General features: G+C 44.2%; 1 protein-coding gene across 2 annotated transcripts in view; it reads right to left on the minus strand.

The window, feature by feature from the left end:
- CNOT6 (CCR4-NOT transcription complex subunit 6) overlaps window positions 1–8,198 on the minus strand; it is an 89,915-nt gene extending 81,717 nt beyond the window's left edge. For both annotated transcript variants that reach the window (XM_068979339.1, XM_068979338.1), the window contains exon 1: window positions 7,913–8,198. The gene's annotated coding sequence lies outside the window, so the exon portion shown is untranslated. The remainder of the gene's footprint in view (window positions 1–7,912) is intronic.
- Window positions 8,199–8,454: the final 256 nt, after the last annotated feature.

An 8,454-nucleotide genomic window follows, 5' to 3' on the forward strand; every position in this document is an offset into this window, starting at 1 on the left:
ACGTCTGCAAAAAAGATTTTTAAATTATGATAAAATAATCCTCCAAATAGAGAGTCAAACAGCAGACGTAGTAGTCTAATTTCTCAAAGGAGAAGACTGGCATCCCCATCTGTATCTGCAGTGCCCAGTCAATAACCGACGGCCTGTAAGAGTTTACTGGACTGCTATTAAGAGTGATTCCCTGGTGGCTCAGCAGTAAAGAATCTGCCTGCAATGCTGGAGGTGTAGGTTTGATCCCCGGGTTGGGAAGATCCCCTGCACGAGGAAATGGCAACCCACTTCAGCATTCTTGCCTGGAGAATTCCATGGACAGAGGAGCCTCGCAGGCTACGATACATGGGGTCTCAAGAGTCAGACACAACTTAGCAACTAAACCACCAACCACCATGACAGACTGCTGATAAAATGCAATTCTAACCATGGGCCTGTGCCTAATAACATGATTGAATATAAAATACAGAGAGAAGTGAGAGTGTACTGCAACACCACAGGAAAAACTACCAATTCTGAAGGTCAAAAATGGTCAAATACTAGCAAATTCAATTCAATAAATCAACTCAAAATATAACTACAAAGGTACACTAAATACAGGTCATCCACAAATTTCAATTTAAAATACAAATACTTCTTAGTGTAGAAATCTTAATTTCTATATTTTAAGTCAAATATGAAGTACAGAGCAAAAGAATATATTAAGACAATCATGATTTATGATCTAATCAACAAAGCTGAATGCCAACTAATATGAAGAGAGTTGAGTCAAAATTTGTGTGGTGAAACATCACTGAGATCAAAAAGGTAAGGCGAGCCAACCACCGGTATTAAATCTAAATCTTTTCTCTTAGCATGAGACAAGCAACAACCAATCCAACAATGATGGCTGCCAACAGAAACCTTTTCATCTCTTATCTTTTGCCAGATTTTCAATCATCTAATTGCTCTTCCTTCTCTTACGATCACATTATTATAGCTACCCCCTTTTGTTGTCTTTCATTCACTAAGTCGCAACCAACTCTTTGTGACCCCATGGACTGCAGCACCCCAGGCTTCCCTATCCTTCCCTATTTCCTGGAGTTTGCTCAAATTCATGTCCACTGACTCAGTGATGCTCTCTATCTCTCTCTTCTTCTGCTGCCCTCTTCTCTTTTTGCCTTCAGTCTCTCCCAGCATCAGGCTCTATTCCAATGAGTCGGCTCTTTGAATCAGGAGGCCAAAGCTCTAGCTGAAGATAGAGCTTCAGCTTCAGCATCAGGGTTCATTTCCTTTAGGACTGACTGGTTTGAACTGCTTGTGGTCCAAAGGACTCTCCAGCACCATAATTCGAAGGCATCAATTCTTCAGCACTCAGCCTTCTTTATGGTCCAACTCTCACATTCATACATGGCTACTGCGAAAACCATAGCTTTAACTATATGGACTTTAGTTGGCAACATATTTTTGTTTTTAAAACGCTGTCTAAGTTTGTCATAGTTTTCCTTCCAAGAAGCAAGTGTCTTTTAATTTCATGGCTGCAGTTACCATCCACAGTGATTCTGGAGCCCAAGAAAATAAAACCTGTCACTGCTTCCACTTTTTTCCCTTCTACTTGCCATGAAGTGATGGGACCAGATGCCAAGATCTTTGTTTATTGAATGCTGAGTGTTAAACCTGCTTTTTTACTCTCTTCTTACCCTCATCAAGAGGCTCTATAGCCCTCTTCACTTTCTGCCATTAGAGTGGTATCATCCGTGTATCTGAGGTTGTTGATATTTCTCCCTGTAATCTTGATTCCAGCTTGGGATTCATCCAGCCTGGCATTTTGCATGATGTACTCTGCACATAAGTTCAATACGTAGGGTGACAATACTCCTTTCCCAATCTGGAACCAGTCAGTTGTTCCATGTAAGGTTTTGTTGCTTCTTGACCTGCATACAGGTCTCTCACAAGGCAGGTAAGGGGGTCTAGTATTCCCATCTCTCTTAGAATTTTCCACAGTTGCTGTGATTCACACAGTCAAAAGCTTTAGCATAGTCAATGAAGAAGAAGTAAATGTTTTTCTGGAATTCTCTTCCTTACCCTATGACCCAACAAATGTCAGCAACTTGATATCTAGTGCCTCTGTCTTTTCTAAATCCAGCTTGTCCATCTGGAAGTTCCTGCTTGAAGGATATAGAGCAGCATCTTACTAGCATTGTGAAATGAGCTCAATTGTACAGCAGTCTGAACATTCTTTGGCACTGTCCTTCTTTGGGATTGGAATGAAAACTGACCTGTTCCAGACCTGTGAGCACTGCTGAGTTTTCCAAATTAGCTGGCTTACTGAGTGCAGCACTTTCACAGCATCATCTTTTAGGATTTGAAATAGCTCAGCTGGAATTCCATCACCTCCACTAGCATTGTTTGTAGTAACACTTCCTAAGGCCCACTTGATTTCAGACTCCAGGATGTCAGGCTCTACATGAGTGACCACACCATATCTCATTGCAATTTTGGCCTTTTGAGACATTCAACATTTATTCTAGCTGCTAAGTCATACATACAATCATTGTGGGAAGTTCTAATCTACTAGAAATCAATTTTGACCCTCTAGTCCTTTTTCCCCCTGAAAACTAAGACAGAAAATCATTCACAAAATGCTGACCATATAAATCATGAAGGCTTTAACAATTCTAGAGTATTTCTCTTACAAGGACTTAAGTGAAGTCCTAAGGACTTTCTGACCCCAGTTTCTTGACCCTCTTTATCAAGCCTTCACATTTTTACTATGCCTCCTGAAAAAGTATGTCACACACACAATTTCCCCACCCCATCCACCTAAACTCTCAATGAATCCCTATTATATACAAACTTACATCCCAACACTTTAAGAAAGAGCCTAAGACCATTCACAGACTATTTCTGGCAACTCCACCTGTCCCTTACATCTCTGCAACCTGTTTCACAGTCCAAGTTGTATGTAACTTGTCTTTGCACATGCTCTTTCTTCCCACTGAAATGCCCCACTCAGTCTAACAAACCTCTAGTCAACTTTCAAAATTAGGCCCAAAGACCTCTGAGATGAATCCCATTTCCAAAGCAGAATTAGATGCTCCTTCCTTGGTGGTGGTGATTTAGTTGCTAAGTCACGTCCAACTCTTGTGACCCCATGGACTGTGGCTCGCCAGGTTCCTCTGTCCGTGAAATTCTCCGTGTAAGAATACTAGAGTGGGTAGCCATTCCCTTCTCCAAGGGAATCTTCCCAACCCAGGGATTGAACCCAGGTCTCCTGCATTTCAGGCAGATTCTTTATCAACTGAGCCACCAGGGAAGCCTCTGCTCCTTCTTTAGCATCCCCCAAATACTCTGTGTATTCCCCATGTAACTTGATGAGCACTTTATTGGTTCATTTGTTTTTCTCTCTGCACCATTGTAAGCCCACTTGAAATAAAAAAGCATAAGCCCTACTACTGTTGTTGTTGTTCAGTCGCTGTCTTGACTCTTTTCAACCCCATAAACTGAAGCACACCAGGCTCCTCCATTCTCTACTATCTCCTAAATTCATGTCCACTGAGTCGGTGACACTTTCCAACCATCCCGATTACAGTAGCAAGTCTACAATAGCATGTTTCAGGTATTTTTGGAAGTGAGTTTTAGCACTACTTTAAAATACTATGTTGAAGTGTAATTAGTTCTGCTGTATCTTTTATTCTGAAAATAATCTGTTTCAACGTGACTGATATATCAGAAAATTTGAGCATAACACAAAATTCCCATTTGCTTACATACAATTTTGTCTGAGAAAAACACTTGAAAAAGGTAGAAACTTGCCCCTGGCTGAACGGAGCTACATAGAAATTTACAAAATACACACACCTGAAAACACCTATCAGCTCCATCAATTCAGTCTGTGTGTACACATATGCTGAGCCACACCCATCCACATTTGGTATTATTATAACATTCCATTTGATTTCAGGTAACCCTCTTTCTATCACTTTATAATAACGCACAAGCAGCAACCCTTCTCATGCCCATTTCCACAAGCAAACCAGGTCTTTTTCAAGGTAAAGTGACACATTTATCATGGTATTTGTTCAGCTGCTGTGTCCAACTCTTTGCAACCCCATGGACTGCAGCACCCCAGGCTTCCCTGTCCTTCATTATCTCCAGGAGTTTGGTCAAACTCTTGTCCATCAAGTCGGTGATGACATCCAACCATCTCCTCTGTTGTCCCCTTCTCCTCCTGCCCTCAATCTTTCCCAGCATCAGGGTCTTTTCACAATGAGTCAGCTCTTCATATCAGCTTCACACTGGAGCTTCAGCTTCAGCATCAGTCTTTCCAATCTATATTCAGAGTTGATTTCCTTTAGGACTGACTGGTTTGATCTCCTTGCTGTCCAAAGGACTCTGAAGAGTCTTCTCCAGCACCTGTGGTATTTATGTATTCCTTAATCATTTAGGATTAAAACTATGCTACCATTTTTATCAGGTTCCTTTTTAAAAAAATAAAGTCACTGACAATGTTTTGACTGTTGTGTTCCAGTACCATTTTTCCCAAAAGGCCTATAGTTTTTACTGCACAACTCTGCCTATCATGGTGACTTTTAGGATCCTATATCTTGCTCTGGGCTTCCCTGGTGGCTCAGAATCCACCTGCCAATGCAGGAGAGTTGGGTTCAAACCCTGGGTTGGGAAGATTCCCTGGAGAAAGGAATGCCAACCTACTCAGTTATTCTTGCTTGGGAAAATCCCATGGACAGAGGAACCTGGCAGGAACCCCAGTCCATGGGGGTCTCAAGAGTCAGACACAACTTAGAAACTAAACCACCACCACCATACAGAAGGGAAAATTCTGTCCTCCACCCAATTTCACAAAATGTTTACAGTCCATATCCTCACAGACCATCAGGATAGCCATAACCTTTAAGCTTGGTGGCTCTCACTTCTGGTGAGCAAAGGGTTGATTTTTCCAGCTTAACTACTACAATCTGCCTCAGCCTAACTGAGAAGACAAGTTCTGAAAGCCTGAATGCCTGCCTACAGTACCACTATACGGGTTTCATTGTTTTGATTGCTCTTAATTTTCAAAACATTTTCAATTACCCTGTAATACAGAGCAACTGAACTGAGTCCTCAAGCCCACTACAAAAGGGATCACAGAAACAAAATACCCTATATATCCAAGTTTAAAACAGATTCAGATTCACTAACTTCCACTATCTCAAATGTGACTTTCTTATATGTAGGGCCTCCACTTAGTTGTCCACACTGATGCCTAAATGATCTCTAAATCACATTGCTCCCCTCTGAAAAATATTGTGCTCTTTCCTTTGCTATAGGATAAAGATATAAACCTCACTTTTAGCTTAATAAGCATGGTTCTTCAAAATCGAGGATGGATATACCTTTGCAGGCTCATCTCCAGTCACTCTCCTTTTCAGTAACATGTCACCACTGGCCTTACCCCAACATTTGGCATCTCAATGCACCCAGAGTTCCTTACGTTTGAAATGACCCGTCTCCCCAGTTTGACAAACCTAATTCCATGCTATTTTCTGTAAACTGCTCCCACACCTTCTACAAGTTTAATCATTCTCTCCTGTCCTCCCACAGCCTCTGTACACCTACTAAGACTACAGAAACAAGAAGACAGCAACTATTATTCACTTTTTAATTCTCAGGGTCCAACACTATGTCCAGCATATACTATTCCTTGCACATAAGTAACCAAGAAAATAAAAACGGATGAGGGAGAGGTAAAGCCCAGAGAAGGGTAAGATTAAGGCAGCCTAAATGAGCCCCCACCGTATATGCAAATAAATACTTTAAAAGCAGTTTTTCAACCAGTGCACCTTAAGTATGAGAAAGTTACAAGGGTGCCAGAGTCCTCATGCTTTATGACCCAAAAGCTACAAGTTGTGAGCAGCCTTGACCATTTATTCCAGTATGCCTTACACATATTACCCCGTTCTGCTGCACTACAATATGAAAAAGGTTTATGCTTTAAAGAACATTAAAAAAAAGGCTAATATGGACACAGTGGAATGCCTAAGCACTAACCAAAATACATTATTTATAAACCACAAGTACAGAAGCAAATGCCAGTATCTGCAGTCAGGACTAAGTTCTATAACCAACTTCATGTCTATTCAAGAGTCTGAAAAGTTTTACTTTGCCACCAAGGCCTAAGAAAACTGAAAATCCCTACAAACAAATAAGCATTCAGAAGAGTTTCTTCATCTATTAACACATACCACTGATGAAGACACTTCTGAAACTATGCAAAATCTTCTTAGCTTCACAAGAAACTTTGTCTTTTGTCACATCCTCACTTTTTGACCATTTCATTAAGTATCTTTTTCACCTACTGAAACTGATCTGACTCAACTACCTCAAATAACTTCCATTTATGAAAACACACTCTGCCCTCCCCTGGAGAAGGAAATGGCAACCCACTCCAGTGTTCTTGCCTGGAGAATCCCAGGGATGGGGGAGCCTGGTGGGCTGCCGTCTATGGGGTCGCACAGAGTCGGACACGACTGAAGCGTGCTCAGTCTCAACAGACACGACTCAACAGCAGCAGCAGCAGCCCTCCCCAAAGAACTAATCTTTGGCAAGTACATCACTCTCATGTGCTCTCACACTTACACAAAACCTGGTCCTTTCCGTCTTAACTGTAATGTCTTAGGCAAGTCGCTTTAACCTTTCTAAGTTTGTTTCCTCATTAGTAGCTATTCAAAAATTTTGTTACAGCAAGTCAACTGGACCACCTCACTGGTCTAAAACTATTAAGCAAATTTTATTCTAAAAGTCATCATATTCTAAAGACTGTAATAATTACTCTGATAGCAATTACAAAACAAGCCTTCAAACCCTTTTGATCAATGGACATAGCTCCTATAGCCTACAAAACTGTTTTGGGATGATAAACTCTAGTGCATTCAGAAAAACACAAAGTATTATATGCCATTTTATTTTTCTCTTGTTCATATTCACTCTCTTCCTCCCCAAAATTAAAATCCCCAGATATAAAGAGACAAGAAGATTCTGCACTGCCACTAATGAGGCAATCCACCTGGAAATAAATATGGGAACTCATATTCAAGGAGATGATTTAAACGTCAGTTTAGCACAATAACACTTCCAAAAAGGACAAGCAAAACGACCATTCACAAAACGGTCTTTTACAGTTAACAGTTCAAGAAACGGTCACAGGTATTGCTTAGCAAGCTCTTTAAGAAAGGTACAGAAGAAGAGTCAAAAGAAAAAGTTTCCGAAGAAAATAATGACTGGTACTTAGAAAAAAGAGGAAAGATAAGATTTAGGTTATTTAAACATAAAAGCTTCAAGTAATTGTATCTCTGAGTCCTCAGCAATATCCTAATCTCTCCATCTGCTGCTAAGGGCTTCTTTAACCATGCCATTCCCATCCTCCCAATCCATTCCCCCCTCAAAAAGATAATTGCCTAAAACTTAATTTTAAACACATTTGGGGGAAACAGTTTCCCGCTCTGTGGCAACTGCGAAGTTCCATACTACATTCGCGCAATCCCACACTGCCACTTCTCCAAAGTTGCCACCCATCTGGCCAAGAGTCCCAAGACACCAACTCTCCTCCTGCGAGTGACCAGAGCCAGAGTCGAGAGCCGGGGCATTCCCTCCAACCCCGGCGCCCCCCTGCGCGCCCCCACCCTCGCCGTCAATCAACACCCCTCAGCCCCGGACTCTGCGCGGGGGCGCGGTCCCGGAATCAGCGGGATCGCGACAGCTGCGCATCTAGGGACCCCTCAACAGCCGCCATCTCCTCCAAGCTGCAGGCCCGCCGCCCACAAAACTTAAGGTGCTCTCGCTGGAGTGCCCCGCGCTACGGTCCCCGGGACACGACTGCGAGCGGCCCGTGCGCCGCCAGTGCGAGGAGCAGCGCCCGGCTGGGCCTCGGGCCGGTCTCGCTCACCTCTTGGGGTGCGCCGCCTTCCTCCGCCGCTGCCGCCGCCTCCTCCCTGTGAGTGCAGCGGGGTCTGACCTGTGGAACCACCATACCAGTCCCGCCCGCAGCTGCAGCGCCGCCGTCGCCGCTCCTCTGCCGCCTCAGCCGCCGCTCTTTGTTCCCCCTCCGAGATCCACCGCGTCAGCCGCCCGCTTCAGCCTCCTCGACGAGCTGCCACTACGCCCTCTCGGCCTCTCGGCCTCCGGCCTCTCCGTTTTCGCTGCACCCACCGCTGCCTTCGCCTCCGCGCAGCCGACGCCGCCGCCACCGACGCCGCCGCCTCCTCCTCCTCCGCGTCCCCCTTGTTTTCATTGAAAGCAAACAAGCATCATGGCGGCGGCCGCCGTCCCCCTCCCCCACCTCACCCCCTCTGCGGCGAGCGAGCGAGAGAGCGCCGCGACTGACGCTGCCGCTCCAACATCCCGGGCGCCCATTGGCCACCGCCGCAGGGCGCGACCATTCAGCATCCGGGGCGGTCGCTCTCCGCTAGCCGCTTCCGCAGGCCCCGC

This window comes from Capricornis sumatraensis, chromosome 9 (genome assembly GCF_032405125.1).
Source record: "Capricornis sumatraensis isolate serow.1 chromosome 9, serow.2, whole genome shotgun sequence".
Taxonomy (NCBI): Eukaryota; Metazoa; Chordata; class Mammalia; order Artiodactyla; family Bovidae; genus Capricornis; species Capricornis sumatraensis.